Genomic DNA, 27,536 nt, shown 5'->3' on the forward strand with positions numbered 1-27,536 from the left:
GCTGAATCATCACCGAAGCATCCTTTAAGAAAACTGGCACAAAAAGCCAACGTTACACAAATGCTAAGAGGAAAAAAAAAATGTCTGAGTCCGCATAGCTTGTGCTTGCTATACCCTGTGCACCTGACTCTGAATTAGAGTCCATGATTTTCCAGTCCCTTCTGACTCCATCCTTTGCATAGCTACTCCCTATGTCCAACATCTCACATTGAAAATAACCCCATGCGGACACATCCCCCATGGAAGGATACTCCCTTAAGCTACAGAAAGGAGAGAAGTCCTAGTCCCTACTTCAAATGACTTGACAGCTTTACATGACCCTACCTGGATGGCATTGCCCTACATGTGGAATTGGGGTGGGGGGATGGGAGGGGAGGGTGGTCAGGGTGCATGTGAGGGGGGAGAGAGGATAAGAGGGAGGGAGGGAGGGAGAGAGGGAACTGGGATCAACATGTATAATAAAGAAAAAAAAAGAACTATTCCTGTGCAAAATAAGGTTTCTTTAAAGCAAGTGTATGGAAATGTTAAAAAAAAAAAAAAAAAAAAAGAAAGAAAGAAAGAAAAAAATAACCTTGTGCCAAGTCTGAGCCTGTGGATTACATAGCTAAATCATCATACAGAAAAGAAGGCTAATTAAGATTTTAGAATGGTTTAATCTGGCTATAAAAACAACTTTAAAAGTTAATATATGAAACACGTATCGTTCTGCCAAAAACATCAAATTTTCAAAAGATCTTTAAGCTCATTGGAAGCAGGAAACATGGCCACAAATTTTTCAGATGCCACTTGTCAAAATTAAGAATATCTGGCAGCATCAGGCAGTTGCCATGTGATACTCCATTCTGAAGTCAGAATGGAGACCCAAAATGAAATGAGATCTTTCTGTCAACTCCCAGTACCCATTCCTCATGTCCCTTGCTTCCTAGTGTACAAGCTTGAGAAACCACTCTGTGTTTTCTTTCACATTTTAACAATTAGAGTAGTGTTCTTAGATTCATTAAGTTGAATGTATTTCACCCCAGCAAAGCCATCATTTAGAAACCCAACACCGTGGGCCAAGGTGTATACACAGATAGCTCTTTCTCACAGCTTTATACATTTTTATAACTGCAATTAGGGAAATGAAATGCTGATGATGCAAACTTATACAATAAGACCATTAACTTTTTATGTGGAAAATTACAAAATACTGCAATTGTAAGCATATAAATATTGGTGAAACATCCAATTGCATTTATACTGGAAAGTGGCATTGCTATACCATAGCAAAGGACTTTTTTTTATGCTTGCTTATGTTGCTAATTTTTTTCCACAGTTGGTTTTAGCAACCTCACATTTATTTGAAATACAAGACTGTATAATATATTTAAGGATTGCCTTAATTTAGATGGGGAAGTTTTGAGCCTTAAAATAGTTTTATGATATAGTTAAATAAACGGTTATGCTTCTTTCCTTTCTCAAGGGTGTAAGGTAAACATGTGCTGTTTATAAAATCTGAACACATTTACAGAATATTATGTACTACATAATGAGAAAACTTGCCAAGATGTTTTTGAAAAGGAAGGACAATGTGAAAATGTGTTGTATTCTTCCTGATAAGAAAACTAATCTCATGTCTGGCAACATGAGCCTGGGACTCATTAGCCAGGTCTGTGTGAAAGCTTCAATTCCCCTTCTGTTTATTGGCATATTTACTACACTTCACATACCCTTCACACAATGGATATTTGTCACGATTGTTCACTGAGAATGTCCAACTATTTATTTTAACATATGCCAATGCAATTCTCAGTCCATGGCAGAACCCAGGAACTCACCCTTTACAAATTGGTGTCCCACCCTGGGCAGAGGAAGCAGACCCAAAATAAACACAAGACTTTCCATTAACTTCAATCACCCAATGCTTTGTGCCTCTTGCTTCCTAGTGCATAACCTTGGGGAAGCATTATATAGTTTTTCTTTCACTTTTGTGGTGGTGTCTAATTTTGAGGATTACGACACTAATTAGATTAACGTTAATATAACTAACCTCTAGTTCACTTGAATATATGGCAAACAAAATTGAGTTCAACCAGACTACAGACCTTGCTGATGCACTTAATCTTTCTGTGACTTTGTTTTAAATTTTGAGGGACTATTGTTAGATCTCTCATTTTACATCCAAACATTTTATAACTCTTCCCTGTTTTGTTTTGGTTTGTTTCCATAGTTTATTTTGGTGAGTCCATCATGTAAAAGCATTCTAAAGTTGTTAAACTTTCTCCAATTGATGATATTGTTTTGACAGAAGCTGTTACCAAGTCTGTAAAATACAATAGATTTTTAATATCTAAATATGCTGAAATGCTACAGTTAAGGTCCTTCAGTAAATGTAGTTTCCTTCATAATCAGAGTTTTAAATAGGAAGCCATCTGTTCCTTCCCATTTCTAATTATAGGACCAAACACAAACTTTAATAGGTATCTTAATGTGAACCACTATCATGAGAAAACAAAGAGATATGGATTACTGAATTAGTTTTCATAATAGTTACTTTGTTATATCACAGTGAAGAATGTTTTATAAAATCCTGATGTTTAAACAGAAAATCTAATTTCCTAAAATAAAATGATGGATCATTTCAAGTGATGGTAAAACTAACTCTCAAAAAGGACACAATGGAAGAAGATACATTCGCTTTGACAAATAATTGTGAATACTGTGAATTGATACATAAAAATGGAAAACTTATCAACACAGCAGGAATTGTCTTCAATTTATAAGTACTTAGTATTGAAAATTAGTTATAACAATGAAAATACTGCCCACTTGTTGAAGGTCAATGACAAGAAAAAAATGGACAAAAGGATGGATACTGATGAATCCTATGAACTCTGCTGCTATGGTATTTTAAGTAATTCTCTTTACTAATGAAGGAAGAGATGTGTTAGTGGCATAAATAGTAGCCTGTAAAATTAATCTTGATGTAATAAAGAGTTGTGCCAAGGAAATTACCCACTACTTTGGAACAACACAAAATTCATCACTTATATTCACTGTTGATAATATTTTTACATTCCGGAACTGTTGTGGCCATTTTCAGGGTAAGAATATGAAAAACATGGGAAAAGTTGACAATATAAGTTACCTAAGGTGACAAAAGTAGAAAGGGCAGACCTAGGATCCATGGAAAATCTAAATCTGTTCATAAATGAAATGGAAAATTAAAAAAATATGGTCCAGAATATCTTATGCATGAAGCAAATGAGAAACTATAAATTAAAAATGTTCATGGATTAATTTCACAAAAATTAAATTTTCTGTTAGTGTAAATTTGCCATAAATAAAAACAACCTCAGAACAATGTGGGTTTATAAAAGTTTATCCTGTCACTGAAAACAATTTATGTGCATTGCTAAATTCATAAAACATTAAATAAATCTAAGAAATGAAAGGCAAATCCAAAGATTATACAAGTTTAAACTGTTCGACCTCAAGTAGAATAAGAGAAAGAAAATGTCAGGGGAACAATCTTCGGTTGAAATGATTTAGAATTTCCACTTTACAGACTCAAAACTAGAATCAATATATAATAAAATCAGTCACTTTAAAAGCAAAAAGTTCCCAATCAGTAAAGATGCAAAGTATTACAAAAAATAATGTGACCAGAGGCTACATCAGATACAGGAATTATTACATCTAATGATGAAAAGAAACTTGAGCCATTAAAGAATAACATGTTAATATTGACAAAAACATGGATGGAACTTGAGCTTACTTTATTAAGTAAAATAATCCAAGCACAGGGTTACAAGCACCCTGTGAGCTGCAAAAGTTTTATGGAGGCTAAGAGAACAATGGGGGTTCCCAAAAGTTAGTGAGGGAGGAATGGAGAGATCAATCATTGGTTACTAAATTAGATGTAGAAAGTAATAGGAAGTTTCTGTGTTCTGAGGCATAATATGGTGACTACAGATAACAAAAATGTGCTGTATATTTCAGACAGATGGAAGGGAGGGTAAGTGAATGATACCCTGACAAAAAAATAATTACTAAAAAGAACATGGTAAACGTATTAAAAATCACACAATGCATGCATGGATTATAAACATCACATTGGAATCCCTGAGCACCTAAAATTGTTGTATTTTTATACATAATAATACATTTTCTTTTAAAAATAAAAACAGTAGTGGGTAGTGGGATAAAGGTGGATAATAAATAAATTAAGATTTATTTGCACATGCAAATTAGAAGACTATCCATGTGTGAAAATGTCATAATGAAGCCCACTGCTTTGTATACTGAGACAGTACTATAACAAAGTAGAACTAAAATTCACTAAAGTAATGATAAACAAAAAAAAAAAATACGTAGAACACTGAGAAGCTCATTATGTTAGCACGTTATGATAAAAATCAAAGCCAATACAATGATGTATTAAACTGGGGCAAAGAGCATCATAGTGTGGATATAGCCAAAATATCTTAAAATTAAGTAATGGCCCACTTCTACAAACCTATAAAGGGCTAACCCTCTCAGTTTCCCATGCATATCAGAAGCACAGAAAGGATCAAATCATGTCTACTGTTATTCAGCAATGATAATGTCTAGAGACAGATAAATAAACACTTAAAATGGAGAATGATATGATTTTGAATAATTTGAAAATGAAATTTGAAAAATTGTAACGAAATAGAAGCAAGATGTAGTTTAACTTCTTAGAGAATTCAGACAAACACAGAGGAAGTTTTAAGTCCAGATTTGCAGCCTACAGTTTTACTGAATTTCCCAAGCTTGTTGTGAAACCAAAAACAAACCTATATTATTTACAATCCTAATTTCCAGAAAGAAGCTACAGAACCATCTAGGCCTTTTTCTGTGAAGTAAACCTGCAAATCATATATTATTTGCATCTCACTGTGTTCATGTTTATATTTATTCATTATCTAATATATTCTAACTTCCAAATGTTTTACTTAAATCATTTCCCTTTATATATAGCCTGTGTCCATAATTTGAGTGACAACTCTTAGTGTTAATGACTGAAATACAAGAAAAATTAATTCTAAGACATTGGTGTTTAGACAACTAAAATAAAATGATGAAGTTTAAAAAACTTCAGTGACCTCAGACTGGTATCAGTGATATCAGGAATAAGCACATTATTAATTCCTACCCTCAAAAAGATAAACAGAAAGTTTTTTAAAACAACAGTACTTCTGAAAGCATCTATATTGTTTGGGAAAGGCAGCTGAGTACATGGTATTTTAATAATATGTCTCCAGAAACTATCTGAGTTCCACTACATTATTTCCAATGAGTACTAACTAGTGAGGTCAAAAGATGAGTCTACATGCTTAAGTGAGATTATTGAGAAGGATGGTCTGTCTATGCCAGTAACATTCTGGGGAGAATTGTTTCTGACAATCTTATAGGCTGACCAGTGCCCACATCTCCAACAATTGAGAACAAAATTGAGGTATATGATTTGCAGACTGCTTTGAAAATTGCCTTTTGATAGCACAACTGTGACATTGAATTGCATTTCTTTGCTAGAGTGTTTCCACAATCAAGATGTCCTGGTGTTTCATTAACTCTCATAGGTGTCATTTCCAACACTATATTCTGTCTCTAAGATTTTAGCTATTGAAGAATTGTTTACCTTCCTTCTCCCACATCATTTCCCTTGTAATATGAATGATAGCAGAAGCAGCTGTGTCTATACTATATTACTGAGTTTCCTCACCCAAAAGGATCATACTTGAGTTCTTCAAAATGTTGTTTGCTAAATCCAAATCTGACACTGCCTTGGCAACAACTTCATTCGTACTCTGTCAAGAGATGCTTCCCTTCTGTTTATGCAGTGATGTTTGCTTCACTTTAAAGTGCCATGGCAGATTTGTATTATTTCCTTAATTTGAAAAAAAGAAAAATAAGAAAGTACCAAAGGTTGAGTGAAATAAATCGTCATGCACCATTATTTGCCATGACTTCTACCTTAGGAGCTATAAGGCCCCATTTGATTTGAAAAGGAAAAAAACAACAAAGGGAAAAGAACTCCTAAAGGTATTTGTGTTACTTGAAAATTCCAGAGTGTTCTGAACAGATTTACTTCCATGATAATTGAGACTTTTTTAATTAAAGTTATATTGATGGGTAGTAGCTAAAGGACTAATGAAATGCAGCAGTAGCTTTTGAATATAAAAATGTAACATTCAATCTTATAACAGGGAAGGGCATTTAAGGTAGCCTCTCCACTGTTGCTCAGATTGTTAGTTGGGATCACATAACTACCTTATATGCCATCATAAAGCCCTCATTCAGTAGCTAATAGAAAACAACCACAACTAAACACTGAGCTGAACTCCTGGAATCCAGTTGCAAAGAGGGAGTGATGAGCAAAAGGGTCAAGACCAGGCTACAGAAACCCACAGAAACAGCTGACCTGAACAAGAGGGAGCTCATGAACCCCCAGACTGATAGCTGGGAAACCAGCATTATACCAATTCAGACTCCCTGAGCATAGGTCTCAATTAGAAGGCCTGGGCAGTCTAAGGGACCTCTGACAGTGGAACCAGGATGAATCTCTGGTGCACGAAAAGAATTTGGGAGCACATTCCCCATGGAGGGATACTTCCTTAGCCTAGAGGCAGGAGGGAGGGTCTATTCCCTACTCCAAATGACTTGGCAGATTTTGATGATCCCTCCTGGAAGGCATTATCCTCCCTGTGAGGGGATGGGAAATTGGACAGGCAGCAGGGCATTGGGGAACATGGGAGGAGGGGAGAGAAAGGAAGGGAAATGGGATCTATATGTAAAATAAGAAAAAATAATATATATCAAAAAAAAAAAAAAAAAAAAAAAAAAAAAAAAAAGAAACGTTAACATTCTTGCCAGGAGAGTAATTGAGAACTAGTGTTGAACCACAGATTCAAGTTGATCATTAACACAAAAACTTTTGTCAAGAGGGCTTCAATCAGCAAAAAAACTCTAAAGTTTGCCCACTGATAGTGATGTAGACAAGTCTTCTATGCTCTAATTGGATGTGGAAAAGAGGTTATGATAAAAAGCAAATAAGCATTTCTCCCTGTAAGTTTACCATAAATTTAAATTATGAAGTCATCAGAGACTTGATATGTCATTCACATGGTTTTATTCATCTACTTCCAGATGATGGTGAAAGGGTAACTGAGCGACAAAACAGTCTCCTATGCTAATGACTACAGCTGGAAAGGGCTCAGTGCTACAGAAAAGATCTGATGCTCAGCCATGATCATTGACTATGGTGAGAACACCATAGTGATTAGTCTGAAGGTTTCAATGTTGCAATAGAAATTTTAGTAAATTAATCCTGGAGAGCCAGATGCCAGAGTTACAGCAATAATGTACCCATTATTCTGCAGCATAGAGTACCATTTAAGTCCTTGAAAACATATAAGGATTTAGAAAAACAAATGATTGTTTTAGAAGACACAAACACAGTGACTACGATGCCAAAAACCTTTACTACCCTAGCATCAAACGACTCTACATTAGTCTTAAAGAAGACAATCCAAGAACAAATATGGCTCAAAAACTTATCCTGGCCTTTTAGACATGAAATAAACAGGAGCAAAACATTGTGTGTTAATTGTCACTGTTAATTTCATTTCATTAAGAAGCACCTTGAAAATGAATTCTGAGCATGTCCATGAGGAGCTTACTAGATTTTGTTAATTGAGAATTACCTTAAGTATTACTAGTACCATTCCATGGGCTGAAGTCTCAGATTGGATAAAAAGGAGCTAGGCACTCTGCATTTGTCCATTTATGCTTCCTGGCTGTGGACACAGAGTGAGTAGCTATTTTATGTCCCTACTGCCATGCCTTCCCTATCATAATGATACCTTAAAACTATGAGCTGAAAAGAAAGACTCTACCTTCTTTTGTCATCCAAGTTGTCACAGCAACAACTAACATCTACATAGACATCTACACAGGTCCTAAGTGCTGTAGCACACTGGTTAGTGGCTGAAGCCTTTAACAGTTTTAGGAAGATATTCCACCATTAGTGGCACTAGTCACAAACAAAGCAATTACATACCTGTGTCATATCTAAGTGGAAAAATGGGAAAGTAAAGCAATGTTGTGCAGCATACCGGTGTGAAATGATTCCCATAATGACACACACACACAAAAAAAAAAACCACCACCAGAAAGAAATATGATAAACAACAGAAATTAACTCTCTGAAAGTTTGCCAAAATATTCCAGTTGTCTCAATTACTCACTCAAGACAACTGTCTTAAGAAAAGAGCCTTGCAGGATTTTATCTTTGCCTAATCACACCTCCCTTTCCCTAGTTCTGCAACAGACTGGAAACTGTACAATGTATTTCTTAACCTGGGACTGAAAATCTAACATGAAGCAACTTAATAAAAGACTCACTTTTGAAGGGATTCTCTCTTAGTGAAGTAGACCAGGCTGCAGGATGTTGATTGCAGCAGTAGTGGGCTCTTTTGGTGCATTGGTTAGCCAGAAAGTAGAGACCAACAAAGAGAGGGCTGGAGACACACCCAGACTGTTAACTAAAGTGAGTCAGCTCCTCCAGTGAGGCTATAAAAAAGATAGCAACTCTCTAGCTCACAGCCATAATAACAATGGAAACAAGCCAGTAAGTTTTTTTTTTTAACCTCATTTTATGTTGCTATGATGAACAACAGTATCCTCAGCATCTTTGGGGGAAAAAAGGGCTTATTTGCCTAACAGGTTACAAGCCCACACCAAGGGAAGTTGAGGCAGGAACTCAATGAAGGAACCTGGAAGTAGGCACTGAAGCAGAGACTACAGGGGACCTCTGCTACTTCCCTGCTTCAGCTTCTACACAACTTCATCCAGTACAGAACCCCTGCCCAGGTATTAATTCATTTATTTCGCCAATTTACTATTTGAATCAAAAAATAAATAAAAATTATAAAGGTAACATGAAGGTATCACTTTTCTTACAACTCAGTCCTCTTCTGAACATTATGCATGCCTAGGCTAAAGGATAAAGGGAGATTTGAGCAAAAAGAAAGACACAATAAACTACTTCAAATACACAAGTTCCAGTGTAGAAAGTAGAGTAACATACACAAAAAAACATGGCCACGTGGCCTACAGCACAGTTGCTAAAATTAATGAAATCCAATGAGAAAGACTTAGAAACTATATTCCTGAAGAAAATACCTACATATCTCATTGAGCATAGAGAAGCTGAGCTGGTGCCTTCACATCTAACGAGTGTTCATGGTACTACAAGGTTCTCTGCACAGGAAAAATGTAAATCCCAGCTCAGCTTCAAAGCCCTCCATCTACAATGGTGAACTGCTTACATGATTCACTGGTACAACTGTGGCACATGAGTTATGGGAGTAACCAACCACTGTCTTACTGGATTTAAGTAAGACTGAATTTTTTTTTAAAGAACTGAACTTTTAAAACATTGGTATTTTTTTAAAGTCTGTGACACTTTTTAAATTGTACTCCATTTTCCCCTTGTTATATGAATGTGAGATCTGTGGAACAAACTAGAAGTAAATGTGCATGTTTTAACATAGATGTGTATGTTTGTCAGATTGATAAGTTGTGGATTGTACTAAGTAGTTTTCATTATCAACATGACATAACCTGGAGTCACCTAGAAGAAGTAGCCTCAGCTGAAAATTTTCTGTCACTTTAGCCTGTAGACATATTTTGGGGGCATTTATCTTGAATTTTAAGTGATGTAGGAAGGCCCAGACTACTGGCAACATATATTTCTCAACAGATAGGTTTGGAACGTATAGCAATGCTAGCAGAGCCAAAGGAAGCAAGTCAGTAAGTAGTGTTGTACTTAGATTTCTACTCCAGTTTCCAGCTTTGAGTTCTTACCCTTACATTCCTTGGCGATGTAGTCCAAGTGGAAAGTATGTGCAAAATAAAAAAAAAAGACAAAAAAAGAAAACCAAAAACAAACAAAACAAAACAAAACAAAAACAACTCTTTCCTCCCAAAGTTTCTGTGAACCTGCTATTTTTCTTAATAACAGAAATCAAACCAAGACGTGTACCCTTCCCCCTACAATCAGAGATCATTATGGACATGGGGGCAGAAAGTTTGTAAGAGGCAGACGGAATATATTTGTAATGAAACAGCATTTTCCAGATATGACAGCACTGCTGTTTGCTCACAGACTGTATGCACAAAAACTCAAGCCAATAAAACTCCTGGCATGGATGCGGAGATGGCCATGAAATTCCCGCTAGTGGAGAAGTTAATTGACAACTAATTGCTGCTCTTAGATAAAGTTGATGTCCTTCACAATGCTGTCACTGAGAAACTACCCATGCTCTAATCTGGCACACATGCATATGATGGCAGTCAGTAGACTGACTCCATGAGTTTAAGAAAAGAAAAAAATGAGCATGTAAGTTTGGGAGTGAAAAGAATTTGGGAGAAAGCATGGAGGGACTGGAAAAGGGAATGGGATGGATTTGATCTAAACATTCATTATATGCATGTATTAAATAATCCAACAATTAAAGCGTATTTATATAATCTTGCCTTATTGGGCCTCAGGTATATGTCATTGCTCTGAGTAAGCTGATTTTTAACATCTACCACTCCACAGTTTTTCCCTACGGTATGTTGAGATAAACCTAGCAGAAAAGAGGTATAAAAATAAAAATTAAAACTTTCATAAACTTTCATATACTTCCTTATTCCTCTTGAACTCACCACCAAAGAATCCCTACAGTTTTCTGGCCTAACTCCAAGTTCAACTTTCCAACTAAACTCTCAAGTGAAATGAGAGGTACAGTTAGGGCACATTGAAATGTTGCCAATAAATAACTATACTAAAGCAGACTCATCTCATCACCTCCTATTCGGATCTTATTCATTAGACTTTGCACATTTGTCCTGCTGAAGTCATAAATGAGATAATGTGGAGGTTACATTAGTCATTCCAATGAAACCATTAAAATCCCAATCTTACTATTTTTCCTTTATGTGGGGAAACGTGAAAGTGGAAAGAAAAGGAAATAGTGAGAAATGAAATTTTCAATTGAACAGTACATCAGAATAATTCATAGGAAATTGCACACATAGAGAATCTAAAGAAGCACTGAAGGTATTTTTAGATGTATATAATACTCATCTGTCTAATAGAAAAACTGCTCCTCATTTTTCAAATCATTACAGATATCATCCACAGCAGTGGCAGGATGGTGTGCTCACGAATCGAATTTGCTACCACTGCTGTGATTATGTGGGGGGTTTTATTTTTAAGTAGAATGCAGATCTTATTATGGCAATTCATTACTAATGAAAGGATAAGAAAACCATCACCACTGTGGCTTTACCAAATAACAAAACAGCAGGTAAAAATAATCTACCTACCCCAATAGCTTTATCTAGCTTTTCAAGCTGTTTGACAAACAAACAATACTGCAATTTCTCAGTGAAGCAGCCAGGATAATATTTAGAATGAATGCATTCTCTAACGCTCACAGCAATATTCTCAGTAGAAAACTACTACATTCTAACTCTGTCTTATATTTCACAATGATTCCAAGGCTTCACAAACTTTGTGTGAGCTAGATAAGTAATTACAACCAATTATACCCTTGAAAATATCTTTAAATGATTAATTTACCTTTACAATGTTATGTTTTAAAAGCATCTCATAAATGGAGTAAGACTATAAATTAATTATTCTTTCAACCTTTCTACAAAACTAAAAATTCCTAACTTATACAAAAGCTTGTCTTGTAACTTCAGAATACAAAATGCCTGTCCATGAAAATTATAAACATTTTTACCCTTGTTTGAGTAATCAATGAACTACAACAGACACCGTTGTATTGACAAGCTCAAATTAACTGCTGATTCTGATTTGTTAGAAGAAACAAGTCTCATATAAGCAGTATGAAGCAACATCAATTTTATTGACAGAACATTTCAACCTCCAGCTTAGTTGCTCTATTATTTACTTTACAAAGAAGATTCTGGGCCTTTATGTTGCAGATTTGGTTATACGGTGGTAACCTACTTATATTTTACTCATTTTTCATGTGAAATCTCAATAATGAACCATATGACAACTATCTTCATTCAGTTAAACTCAAATTAATGAGAAAGGTTCTAAAGTGGCTGCAAATCCTGGGTGCAATTTGTTAGCTGATATAATAGTACTGAAGGAAATACCATAATTTTTTCAGAAGTAACTACACACACTCCAGATTTTCAGATATTTTAGAAAATTGCACAAAACTCCTTTACTACATCACAAGGCCTTTGCATATACTGTTATCCTGCTAGAAATTCCCTTACCTGTCACTATCCTTTCTGCAAGACCCTGATTAAATAGTCCTTCATTAGAAGTCCTTGCTTTAGCATCTCTTTTAAGATAGATCACCACACATCACAACATTCTAAAAGTTGATCAAGAGTTTCATGCACTTGTTATTATAATAATGTCTACCAGAAACATGACCTACAATTTAATAGTTATTGAATATATATAGTGTATTAGTTATTTAACTAGAGGATGATTATGATAAATAGATACATTGTAACTGAAAAATACCTGAAACCTGTATTACATAACCAGAGTGACAAGGGTAGACTGACTATTTCTCAAAAAGGTATGTGTCTAGCACAGGACACAAAGCCTAAAGCCTACTTTGGGGCACAGTATGCCTCCTAAGGAGTAAAAGTTTCCTACTGAAGTACTGACCTATGCATTCAGGTATTCCATGCAGAAACTGAAGTAAATTGTGTTGATGATGTCACAAAACAATGGCTTGAAACAGTGGGTTTATAAACTGTACAGTGGAAGTATAGAAAATAAAGACACTCAAGTTGGTAGATGTGGGCACAACTGCTCTTTGACTTCCTTCTCTCTAACATTAAAAGAAGCACACTTATCATTACACAGAATTATAATTCAATTGGCATTCAGCTCCAAACAGCCACTTGGAGTAGTGATCAGGAATGTTAAGATGGGAATTCTCAGGTATTAAAATTTCCTCATATTTCAAAATTCTCAGATATTAAATTGGCAATGGGGTTTTTTAAGATTCTATTTTTGATCCAATTTTATACTTCCAGAAAATTCCAACATGGCAATTTGTATTACATTCTTGATATACTGGTAGATTTTATTTGCTAATGTTTACTTGAACTCTTTATGCCAATGTTACATATTTTGCTAGGAGTTTTCTTTTGTCTTCATCATTTTAACCACACTCTGGAACAATCCATTTGCTATAGAAATCAAATTTTGACAATTATTTTCCCTCTTTTTAAAAATGGTTTCTCTTGCTTTGTGGGGGAAATAGTATGTGTACTCTTAGTATGTATAGTCCTGTTAAGAGGAGAAGGGCACAATTCAAGATGTGACTAGATCGCAGGATAACTGCTTGTGTTTCTTCCTTTGTAGCTTTAAGAAGCATAAAAAGAAATAAATAACAAAACAGCACTTCTTCCTGCCTGAAGGTTACATAATCATCTACACCTTTGTATTGTCCATTGTCACTCAGTCCTTGAATCCACCATGGTTTAAAAAATTACTACAGTGATTCTTGAAAACTAATCCATCTAGTCAGCTAATGGAGATTTTATCTTAAAAAATATTGAGATAAAGCAAAAGGTAAGGTGAATTTTTTTTTGCATACTTGTACTATTTTTAGCAGGCAAAAGTAAAATGATTCTCAGCTAAATAGAAAGAAAGACATCACAACACAAGAGACATAAAATATTCTTTAGTGTCAGATGGTTACAGGACTTAGTGCTAGAAGCAAGTTAGATTGAAATCAATGCAACAACATGTCCTCAGAAATGATGAAGAAGTATTTCCCAGTACTGCTGTTTTTGATACACAAAAGGAGAACATTTTCAGAAAAAAAGAAACTATTGTGTACACCAATGTTTTAAATTCTTTACAGATTACTTGAAAGCTTAGAATGAACCTTTTCAACATTTCTTCAAGAAAATGACAAAAGTCAGTTTTGTAGAATTCACATTAAGCTCTTTCTATTCACTTTGTTCAGTCCATACTATACTGTAAAATTAACTGCCACCAACTTTTGTAAACGCCAGCAGGCCCAGGAGCCTCTCAGAATCCTAACAGCTGATGCTGTCAAATACTTATTCCCAATTTTCTTTATTTCATCTGTGTGGCAAGTCCTTAGGAAACCCACCCACAAGCTTTGTCTTTATTTCATCCCAAATAGAACTCATCCATTACAGCCTTCTTCCTACAAGCATTTGTTTAAGATAATTAGAGGCGATTGTTTAATTGCATAGTGGTTATTTCTGGAACAGACAATGAAAACAAAAGGAATGAAGAAAGATCTGGAAAGAGAGAGTTTTGCTAGTAAATTTTGAAAATGATATATTCATAAGAACCTATATATCCATAAACACTTGGCCCAAGAAAATACAGAGAGTGACCTCCTATACTGATTCTCAGACCTTACACAAGGAAGCCAAGTCAGGTAAAGTAGTTAATTTCCATATGAATGTTGGTAGAATACTGTCATACATGGGGAAGCCACCTTGGCAATATTAAGATACCAAGATTTCTAGGAATTTAAGGAAATCTGCCTTATCAATAGCTTCTCCAAAAAAGGGGCTAGAGGGGCAGAAACTTTAGTTAACATCCACGAATGAATGAATGGCAAGAAATGTAGATATTCAAAATTAGTTCAAAACGGTCTTTAAACACAAAAATAGCTATGGTATCAACAAATAGCTTGGATAAGAGCATGCCCCTAGGGTGAGTACTGAATCTGATTTTTGGGATTTCCACATTGTGTGTTTGTATTAATGATTTCCCTGAATCCATAAACTATGTTACATTTTCCCACTCTATACCAATGGCTGAAATGGTTCACTTCTTCAAATATTAATTAAATTAAATTAGTTAACAAGATTTAGTTACTACCAGTTGGGAAAACACTGTAGACAAATCTGCTCTAACATGGCATATGGTGAACTTTGATTGTGTTTTTGATAGTAACATGATAGTTTTGATAGACATGAAAGTCTTATTTCCTATGCTGTAGTGAATATCATTATTTTTGGAAAATGTGTACTCTTTTCCTTATAGCATGTTTCATTAATGCTAAAATAGAGGATTAAATGCTGCTTCCCAATACTTTTTGTATTTTTATAAAGTCCAATGAGAAAATGATTTGAGAACCATTTCATATAATAATATAAATGTGTCGGAACATCAAATCATGCATGCAAATGTCAGAACATAAATGAAATTCCCAATATAGCCCCAGCATTGCCATATTACATTGTGGTTATCTGAAACAGATTCATGAATCCATAACTGTTTTCAAACACAAAGCCCTGGTGCAATATCACAGAAGAGCTGTCTAATAGCAGAACAGAAGCTTCATCCTGAAAAAAAAAATTCATCTTAAATGTCCAAACTGGTGGTGACATATCAAGGGTCAGAGTTCACTGAAACCTTGAAATAATTTGTGTGGAGTAACAATGCAATGTAACAGAGATTTATTTCCCATTATAACTAATAACATGTGCTCTATTGCCTTGATTTCAAATATAATATCACCTGATAGAGGACAAATATCTAGACTACACCGTTCTACATTTCCTTATGTGTTCATAATTTTAATCCCCTCTTAATGCTCTGAAGTCAACTACCAGGTCTAATTCTGGGAAGGAGAAACAGATGATTTTCATTTTAATAAAGCATTGTCTTACAATTAAAAATAAAGAAAAATAAGCTAATGATGTGAAAATGTTACACTTAAATTTGCTTTATGATTCATAGATAACTACACTATTTTTCATTGATGAGGAGAAAATTTATTGATCAAAGTTCATCTTTGAGTAATTAGCTCCATATTTCAGTGCCACAAAAAGCAAATCTGGTCATTTGTTTATACTAACCTCACAAAAATTATTTTCCTAATTTTTCAAGGTCCTATGTAATTTCAAATAATTTTACAACACTAAGACATACTAATTTGATAAGCACTAAGGGCATAAAGATAATTTAAAGTGGTATCAGTAATGTTTACTTTAATGTTCCAAGATCTTATATTCAGCATCGAAATTACATATGATTCATTATTTCACTCTAGATTGAAATTTGTATCATATTATATGTGATCATATATATTATATATAATCATCAATCAAAATTTATATCATGACTGATTTTTAAGAGTTAAATATGATTAATATTGAAAATAGCAAGTGGTTTTGTTTGTTTTATTTCATTTAAATACATTCTACTTTATGAAAAGAGAAAAAAGGAAAAGATTTTTCATGTCTATCTTCCTAAGTAGGGCAGCCTTGCTACTTTCTCTAATTGCACTAAAGAACTTAAGATAAATGTTCACAAAATCAACGTGACTGATTGGCTTTTTTCCCACAGACAGAGCTTATTTAGTACCTAGAAGCAATTTCTGTGTAATAGAGGAGAGATGCTATTTTGTCAAATTAGTTCTTTAATGAGCTTTGTTTCACAACTTAATGATACTTTTTGTTTTTTCTCCAGGACATCCTGGTGTCCTTTGTGCAAATGCAAGGAACAACATGACTGCCTAGAAAAATCTAATATGGCCTCCATTCAGTACAAGTAGTAAAATAACAATGCATTTACTCTGAAAAAAATGCCTTTTTACATATTCAAGCAATATTTAAATAATTGGCTATTGAGAATAAAACAGTCTACAGGGTGGATTTTTATAGGTTTTTTTTCCAATTTTCCTCAATATTTTCAAAATATATGAAGGTAATAGTTTTTTCATTTATTCCCAGGCAATTTCTATATATCATTTATGAAATTTCACAATGCTTAAACTTCAGTATACTTTTATTAACTGCATAATGTTGAATTCGACTGATTTAAAGATATATTAATATTCATATACCTGAAATAAATCTTATTCTTTAGTCAGGGGATATGTGTTCAATTCTATTAAGATTTGAATAAGGTGCTGAGGGAAGTAGACACTGTCAGAATAGTTTCCCTCATTGACAAATTGCTTCTGGCAGTTTTAATGGGAAAAATAAAACAACTTAAAAAATATGCTTCATGATAATGTTTAACGTGCAAGTCAATCTAGTGTTACATTGATTTGTGCCAAGTATTTCCTTCTCTGAGTGGCATTTATTTAACTGAGCAATTATTCCCTTTGCTAAGTTGCCTCTTGAAATTTTCTGCTTTGAAAAATGTTGTTCTTCCCATCAAAGCTATTATGAGAACAAACACACAGCCAAATGTCACTTTTAGCATTTCATACTTAAAAATAAGGAAAAGTATTAAATTATATATCTATATATGCATTTTATAACCTCCTTTAATTATTCATAAGTTTTTCCCAGATAAAGTATAATCCATTCACAATATAATATGTATTTTAAAACATACTTTTTTATATGTATATGCAGTGAGAATGTGCACACTCAGCCATACATGCCGAAGTCAGAGGACAAATTGCTGGATTTGGTTCTCTTCTCTCACTCACTATGTGGGTCCCTGGCTTCAGCTAGGCTGACAAACTGGGTGGCAAGCACATCTGCACTCTGTTCTGTCTCACCAGCCCAATCTTCTTGACTTTTAGGAATACAGACTTTTATGCCATCTATCCCATTTTCAAGCACACCCTTTTCAATGGAAGATCATTTACTGTTATAGGCAGCATTTTGTCCGGAATTTTTACTTATGGTTTTCTTTTTCATTTTCTCACTTCTTTTCTCCAATACTTCAGTCAAAGTTTAACAATACTCGCCAATTTCTCCCTTCAGCTAAAGGAGCTATAAAGGCTATCAGAGAGGTAGGAAATAGAAACTTTTTTATTCAAAAACATTTACAAAAACATATTTTATCATGTTTTGCCCATCCAAGTCCTCCCACCTCCTCCCCACCCACCCAAATTTATGCCTGTGTATCTTCCTCTCAGTCTCTCTGTGTGTCTCATATGCACACACATGCACCCATTCAAGAAACAAAAACCTATCTCACAAAACTGTAATTCAAATCAAATTGACAAAGACCAGTAAGGCAAAAAAAAAAAATCCCCAAAATATTCATTTTTCTGTTGGCCAACTATATTTGTTGAAGTTGCTTTGTTGCTATTCACATTGCTTGCCAATTTTTATTCTAAATTCTCATCTGAAATTATTACCTGTTTACACATGCTCACAAGACCAGGTGAGAGTATCAGAGCCCTTGGAAATAGAATTAGAGATAGTGGTAGGCTGTACAATGGAAATGCTGGGAACTGAACACTAGTCTTATGCAAGAATAACAAGATCTCATAACTGTTTAGCTATCTCTGCAGCCCTTTCTATTATATTATGAGTATTGATGTTTTGGGTCCCAGGTGTAAACTTTTTATTTTGGACACTAATTTCAATTTCTTTCCAAAAGCTCTTGAACATTCTGTTGATCTGTCTTCAATGTCAAGGGAATTCTTAAGTCTATTTCCACTGTTTGCTTTTTGGCTCACCATGTCTTCTCTTTACTTATAACTAATTCCTTTTCATGTAAAGTTGATGTAGAAAAGTACTTGAGTCCTAAGAAATTACCTTCATCCAGAGAGGACTTGGCTTATTTTCTTTTGGGACTCTTGCATCCTGAAGTCATCTCAGTTCATCTGAAAATAGTCAACAGACTCAATAGCAGCCCTTCGAGGTCTTCACAGGTGTGGTTAATTGGGTCCCAATGAAAGATAAAAGGTATTCACCAGGAGAACTGTTTTTAATGGGCTTTAGATTCACCCTCCCTTCTACCAGCTCTGTAATAATGTCCAGGAAAAAAAGTCAGTCTGTCTGCCCACTTGTATTATCAGTAGCTTAGAAAAATGGGTCCCAAAATTCCAGAGAGTGCCAACTTGTTTTCTCCTTTTCTTGAACCCTTTACCAACATAACATCACGGTGCTACTTTAAGTAGAAAATCTTTGCTTGAATGGTCCTGATTTTCAAGTTATCTTTACCAAGTATTGTTCATATCTTTCATCCTTTGTTTTGCAAAGATACAAATAATATAAGTACCAATATAATGGTACAAATAGCATTTATAAAGTTATTACTGACTGGGAATATATAACAGTGTTATCACTACTTGTCTTAGTTACTGTTGTAATTGATATGAAGAGATACCATGACCAATGGAAACATTTAAATGAGGGCTAGCTTACATTTGCAGGAATTTGAACAGGTTACTTAAGTTTTTTGCCCTGGCTGTTTAATCTCTAAGCATTGTATCAGTACCTACAGGAAAAGGTTCATTTGGAGATTAAATGAGAAAAGAAACTCTAGGAGAGAGAATATTAATACATTTCACAGATCTAACTCTTACTACATGAAGATTACACGATTTATCTTCTTTCCTTTGTTATATTTTGTCACACATACTACCCATTTGTTAGGGAAACCAGGAGAAAAGTAGAAATAAGAAAAGATTTTTCCCCTCCTCTTATCAAGTAGAGAGAGCAGGCACTTCTTTTCTAGTGTAAGCAGGTTATGTAGCATTTCCTCAGCTATAACCAGTTCTTGCATGTAATGGATCAAATCCAGAAAAATACACAAATAACTAAAATACACAAATTTTTTTCTTAATTGGAGACAATATAACTGATAAAAGAGAACAAGTTAATCTCCAAATGTAAGTTAATCTCCATTAAAGAAGATAGCAGAATCACAATTTAAATCTAGATAAAGGAAATTTTCTTAACCATCTATCATGAAAGAAACATAATGTGTTTTAATAAAACAGAGAAAATTGTCAGTGGGATAAATACCTTGAGTATCTCTCAACTGATTAACTAAATTTTACTTCTTTTAGAAAGCAGTGAAATTGACTTGTTCTGATCATTTTGTTTTATCCTAGAGAAAGATCCATTATGATTCCCCAACTAGTAGAATGGGCAATATTCATTCTACAAACAGAATACTGAGATAATTGACAATTTGTTAATTAGATGTTATTATTTAAATAGTTTTATAAATACATAAGCTTTACACAAAATATGAGGATATTTATAACCAAAGGGTAAAATATTCTACTATGCTAATACCAATCTCTGTTCTAATCAGAGTTATTATTGCTACAATGAACACCATGACCATTTAGCATGTTCATTGCAAATGTATGCAAATTTGTTTTCATCTTTAGTAAATAATAAAATTACATATATAAGAGGAACTGTTTTAAATGAATGTATTATTTATGTTTAATTTATTATATTAATCAATATTTTATTTATATTTAATTTGCATGCCTAATTTGTATACCTATGTACTTGAGAGTTATATAAAAAAAATCTCTTGGACCAAAAGGGGCCAATAATGTAAAAGTTTAAGAAGGCCTTATTTAAAAAGCTTAAAAGAATTAAGTATAAAGATGCCTTTAAATAAACTGGATTTTGAACACTGAAGTTGAAGTAGTTGATGATTTTAAATTTTGTGAAACAAACATCTTACATGTAATGTTGTAGAGAATGACTAGCTCAAATTCATTAGATGGCCTAGAGGAGATTTAGCCTTCTCATGCTGTGAATACCATATAATGAATAAGATGGATACACACTTATGTGGCTAATGAGTTCAGCTTCAAACCCTGAAAACGTAAACTGAAATGGATCCCCAGGCAACATTCATTAGGAAAAGAAACAGTGTAAAAAACATAATCACTAACTAAAAAGAAAGTACACTAATAGAATACCCTATTTTACCATATCTAAGGTGTCATTGGTTACATGCTGCCACATCAACTGCTGTGCCCCCAACAGTATTTAAACAAAAGAACTCATACACAGCATTAATTAGTTCCAAGAAGCATTCTGCAGACATGTTCAATATAAAAAGGTGAATTTCTTGAAAATGAAATGTGGAATTCTTTTATTCTACTGGATGTTCTTTTACTTCTTGTACCACAGGCAACTCTTGATTTTTTTTTTAACTCTCTATAACATAAGGCAATTTATGTAGTATTTAATAAATATTTATCTATGACATGTATATTAAAAGATAAGTAATCAATGTCCAATTTGGGATGTGCACTTACTTATTAGTCAGTATTTCCTATATTTATATCTATATAATCTGGGATCAGTTTTGAATTTTTATTTCCTATTGTTTTCTCCCTTACTTTTCAAATTCTTTCCATTCTAAAGTCCCAGTCTTCTTGTTCTCTTTCCTCAATTCACTTGTACATTCTGAGGGTCTATTACATTTCAATCACATTACCACACACTATGTAACATACATGCAATATATACATTCCAGCATACTAAATGCAACTTTAATAGCTATTCTTACCCTTTGGTTGATGAGAAACAGATAACAAAGGATTGATGGAATTATTTTCTTATAAAAGGTTCTGATTACCTCATTTAGCCGGATTCATTAAAATGCAACAAAATAGGCATCTTATCCCTTTGCAAACATGAGAAAATTTAAAATAATCACTTCTGTTTGATAGCCAAGACCAAACCATTTTATAAAACTCTACCATTTTTCTCAACTATGACAATTCCAGAACTAAAGCAACTTGTTTCTGTAGATTCTTGCCCCTGCTGTTGCTTCCTTCATTGACCTAAACCAATGGCCAGGTAGGATAGATATTTATCAATCAGTGAAACATTTCACTTAAACCACTGCCTGGTTATAACAATAATGGCCAACTATGGTCCAAAAAGGAAAGTTTTCAATTATCCTCCCCTTTCTGTCTAATAATCTAAAACCAGACAGTGGGTTCTGAATCTGTCATAGTTCATTTCAGTTGTCAAGTTAAAACAAATCTGGAGTCACCTAAAAGAGCCTGAGAATATATTGGTCTGTAACCATCTCCATGAAGTATTTTCTTAATTGGTAAATGATGTAGAAGAATCACCCACCCCACTATGGGCAGTGTCTTCACTAGATAGGTAGATTATGCTGCGCAAGAAAAGGTAGCTGATCAAGGCAGGGTGCAGCATTGTCTGCCTCAGCTAGAATTCCTACCCCAACTTCACTCAATGATGGACTGTGACTTGGGAATAAAAAACAGATAAACCCTTTCCTCACTGAGTTGTTTTTGGCAATGATGTTTGTCACAGAAGAAAAAGCAAACTAGAACAGAACTTGGTACCAGGTGTGGGATGTTACTATAATAGACTTGACTATGGAGCTTTTATGCTTTGGCCTGTTTTGTGGCAGGGAAATGGTAGATTTGTGATCTTTGGGCTATAAAAGTCACTAAGTACTCAGAGCCTACAGAGCTCTTTGGGGAACTTAAAAGATAATACTGAGTCATGTAGATAGTAGAGCTCTAGTTTGTACAGTTTCAGAAGGAAGAAAGGGCTCTATTTGGGCTTTCCTTTTTAATTAATTAATTTTATTTAAATTATAAACAATATTATTTTACATACCAATCCCAGTTTCCTCTCCCTCCCATTTACTCCATTCCAACCCCATTCACTCCTCAGTGAGGATGAGGCCTCCCATGGAGAATCGTCAAAGTCTGTCATATTATTTGGAGCAGGATCTAGTAGGCCCTCCCCCATGTGCCTAGGGTGAGAGAGTATCCCTCCATAGGTCCTGAAGCCCATTTGTGCACTTTGGATAAATACTGGTTCCACTACCAGAGGCCCCATAGATTTCCCAAGCATCCCAACTGACACATTCAGGGGACCTGGTTCAGTCTAATACTGGTTCCCCAACTGTCATATTTGGGTCCATGAGATCCCACTTGATTAGGTCAGCTGTTTCTGTGGGTTTCCCCAACATGGTCTCTATCCATTTGTTCATCACTCCTCCCTTTCTACAGCTGGATTCCAGGAGTTCAGCCCAGTGTTCAGCTGTGGGTATCTGCTTCTACTTCCATCAGCTACTGGATAAAGGCTCTATGATGGCACATAAGGTAGCCATCAATCTCATTATCAGGGAAGGGCATTTAAGATGGTCTCTCCACTATTGCTTAGATTCTTAGTTGGGGTCATCCAGGTTTCTTGTTAAGCCCATAATGGCTCCCTCAATTTAGGTATCTCTTTCCTTGCTCTCCTTTTCTGTTCTTCCCCTATCTCAATTTTCCTGGTTCCTCCTGTTCTCCTACCTTCCCTTCTCTTCTCCTCTTTCTCCTACCTCCCTCCCACCTCTCCCTGTGCTGCCAATTTACTCAGGGGATGTTCTATGTGAAATTTTGGGTTTAAAAAAATTTGTGAACATAAAATCTTTGCTATACTAAGGCAATGAACATGGGTTAGCCAGAACTAAAGAAACACATGTAATTACTTAAAAGCAAACATCATTAAAATAAAATCTTCTGGTAGTATTTCCACAGGGTCAGAACACCGAAACTGTATCCTGAGGATCCACTCTGCATCTCAAGATGCCAGCCAAACTTGGTAACATGTAGGAGGCTTCCATCACATATTTGTTTTGGCAGAAGAAAAGCTGAGGATTAAAGGGGCTATGGAGAAATGGAAGCAACCTTGTAATAGGGTTGGAGTCAAAGAGAAGCACCTAGAGGGAGAGAAAGCCTCAGTTTGTGTGGATATTGTGGAAATGCCAGGACTGTGGAATGCCCACCAAGATCAGCAGCAAGTGGAGCCAGCCTGAGCCTGTGAAACAAACTCCGTGTGTTGCAAGTGGCAGAGCCAGAGAAGTGGGATTACCCTTCAAGACTTTAGAAGCCAAAGAGGCATGAATCCAAGATGTGTAACATCTAGCTTTTAATACTGTTTTGATTTAGGTTTTACCACCTTGGTATAAAAAAGAATATGTAGCATATTCTTGATTTTATATGCTATTACAATTAACTTTTGAATTTCAAAGAGACATAGATATTTTAAGTACTGAATTTTTTATATATAAATTTTTTTATTTATTTTACATATTAACAGCAGTTTCTCCTCCCTCCTTTCTTCCCATTCCTCCCCCCTTCCCCACTGCCTCCTTTCTACTACCCCCACCCACTCCTCAGAAAGGGTAAGATCTCTGCATGGAACAATCAGAGAACTGAAGTTATGTGACAAAACACAGCTTTCATGTCTGGTGAAGCAGATTCATCTGGAGAAACAGAGCTAAGGTTTCCATCACTCCAGTTAATTTGACTACCAAAATTCACTAAGCAAAAATGAATGTATTCAATAGTGGTTATTGAATATACATATATGTGTGTGTGTGTGTGTGTGTGTGTGTGTGTGTGTTTGTGTATAGATAGATAGACAGACATATATATAGATAAATAGATAGATTCTGGTATAACCGTAAAGGAAAATATACCTAGTTAAACACTTTTATAGTATGTGATGTCTCATTGCAGAACATTTCTGAAGGATAAATAGCACATCCTGCTTTTACAAATAACCTAACATATACGTAACCAACACAAAGGCTTGCATTCGGTATCTGGTTAGTCCATGGGCAGATTGTCAAGAATTTTGTTGAGTTTACAGTTTAATGGTTCATTTTTTTTAACAAGTGGAAAGATGAAGTAGAGAGTATAATTGCTGGAAGTATAGCATGAAGAAACTATATTTGATGCTCACCACTATCTAAACTGGCAATTGTGTCAAGGGTACATCCCTAAACAATTACAAATATAGGCAAGTCAGATATATATATATATATATATATATATATATATATATATATGTATATATGTATAAATGTATATGTGTATACACACACACACACACACACACACACAGGACACACAGAGGAAAACATGCCCTAATTTTTTGTGCATATCCAAATATTTTCCTAAAATGGGAATAACACCTGTTCCTTTCCATATTCTAGAACAGATTTCTTTTGCAAATTTTAAAAGCCAAAATTATTCAACAAAAGTTTTTGTTTCCAAAGTTTCAGTTCCTCCTTATTTTGTTTTTTACTTTTAAGTTCTTTTTCTGTGTTCATGGGCTTATATTTTCCTTTTCTACTTTCAGTTTACAATTAATCTATGTTTACATATTCATTTACGTCTTCAGAGTAGCACAGGAGTTATTTAAATGTAAATAATAGCATTTTATATATGTATACACTTGTCATTGCTAGCAGGTATTTATAATGCTGTTTCTACCACACTGATTTCACTCTTGAAATGCAGAAATACCTTAAATGATCCCAATTCCCCTGTTTCTGTGTAAGAGCCATTCAGAACTGAATGTGAAGTTCTACCTGTACTCAATACATACAGAGTTCTAGATTTTGCTTTATTATATCTTGCTAGAAATCAAAATGGTGGTTCACTCTGGTAATTATATAGTGATGCTAAAATAAGATTTATTACAATCCTTCAGTTTCCCTTGTTATCATTATCATCATGTAGCCACATCCACATTGAGCTAACAGTAGCCTTAGCTACTACCATATTTTTACATATTACATTGCCAAGTACATGACACAACTATCTGGGAAGAGAAAGTAAAACCAATCAGTTTTTCTCAAAACCATATAAGTATTTGGTTTTTATCAGTTTAAAAATCAGATAACTTGGACGTTTTCATAGGAAATATGATGAAAAATAATTCGTGTACTCATCTATAATTTCCTTACACTAAGTTCTCATAAGAACTATTTTATTGTTGGAAACTATTGTGTTACATTTGTTTATGCTGTGAAACATTTATTTAATGATGCAAAGATGTGTTACATTCTTTTATGTTGCAATTATTTAACTCTATGAAGCTGTGTTACTTTGCCTGACTAAAACACCTGATTGGTATAATTAAGACCTAAATGGTCAACAGCAAGGCAGGAGAAAGGACAGTCAGGGCTGGTAGGCAAAGAGAATAAGTAGGAAGATAAATCTGGGAAGAGAAGTTCAGGGAGTGTGAAGAGAAAGAAGAGGACTCCAGCAGCCAGCAGCCTAGCTACACAGCCAGCATCAGAGTAAGAAGTAAAAAAATGTATATAGAAACAGAGAAAGATAAAAGCCCAGAGGTAAAAGATAGATGGGATAAGTATTTGGTAGTTGAGAGGCAGGCCCCCCCACAAAAATTAAAGAGTAAAAGAATAAATCAACTACATTTTGTTTGTTTGTTTTGAATTTTGAGATAGGATTTCTCCGTGTAACAGTCCTGGATGTCCTGTGGATCAGGCTAGCCTCAAACTCACAGAGATCCACCTGCCTCTACCTCCCAAGTCCTGGGATTAAAGGCATGTGCCACCACCACCTGGCTATCTTAAGGAATTTTAAAGGCAAAGGATGTGTATCTAGTTGTGGCTCATTGCTGTTTTTGAAGTGGTCAGTTCATCACTATATGTATACAGCTTGGCACACTTCAAATAAAAAATACATTGTTCTGTTTAATATTTGGTTCTCATCTCTACCCATACCTTTGGCCTGTTATTAAACAGTATCATTCTGAGGATCTCATGTCTGTTCCCTGATGCTGTGATTTCTGGTGAGCTACTATACCTATGGAGATTTATATGGGCTGTGGGGGCCAGAATTCCTGTCTTCATTTTAGTAGAGAAAGCACTTTAATTACTAAGCCATCTCCCCAGCCCTGTTGGTGGAGTTCTGCTGACCCACCAACTACTCCTGGCACTGGTGTTAAATAGAAATTTCCCTAGATACCATTTGAAATGGGAAGTCTGCCTTCAGTCCTCAGCAAACAATCTCTTTGGCAGTAACTTCTCGCCCTTTTCCTGCTTATCTTATTAAAAGACAAATTTGTGCTGCCCTTTTAAAAATCATCTTCTAACAATAAAACCAAGTACTACAGCCAGCCCACAGGGAAAAAAACACATGCCAGCTTCATTTAGCAGCAATGGCCTTGAAACTGTTAAATTCTCACTCTCCTGTGGGTAGGGGTGGGTACCACACATTCTTAACTCCAGAAATTTACTTCTTAAATTGAATCATAACTTTCTGAAATGTCCAGAGGAAAGGTAAAATGGAGGAAATCTATGAAACACTGTGTAAGAGTCGATGGGCACAGACCAGCTATTGACAACTGTAGTTCAGTATTCTGCCATTTCTAGAACTCACAGCCATCAGAGCTGACAGAAATAGGCTTCCAATGACAGACCAAATATTTCTAATGATGAGAGGTTTTGTACAGATGTGGCTAAGGACATACTTATATACAAATGTATACTGGGTACTTGAGTCCAGAAGCCAAACAAGGAATTAAAATGGACATGTACACTGTCGATCTGCATGTCAATCCAGATGATATTAGGCTAAAGCGTCCCAGCAACTGGCAGGGACAGTGTGTCAAACTGGGCTCACTGGGGATTGGGGGTGGGGGATTGATACAGGGTAATAAGTAACCAGCATGAAGATGGAAACAAGGGCCTAGGGCACGGGCTGTGGGAGGGCTCTGGAAAAATCCTGGTTCTGGGCGTTTTCAGTGCTAATTAGCTGTGCTCAAGATTGTTCCAGCATAAGGGGTCAGTGTATACAGAGGACATTTATGGGAATATGGATATCAGAAGCCATGAATTATGTAAATATCCTTTCTTTTCAACTTCTCATAATCTTTAAAAAGTGAATTACATAATATACTTTCAAATTATTGGGAAGTGTTATTTAGTATTTTAAAATACCTTCTTAAACGTTGCC

Source organism: Phodopus roborovskii, unplaced genomic scaffold (assembly GCF_943737965.1).
Source record: "Phodopus roborovskii unplaced genomic scaffold, PHOROB, whole genome shotgun sequence".
NCBI classification, from domain to species: domain Eukaryota; kingdom Metazoa; phylum Chordata; class Mammalia; order Rodentia; family Cricetidae; genus Phodopus; species Phodopus roborovskii.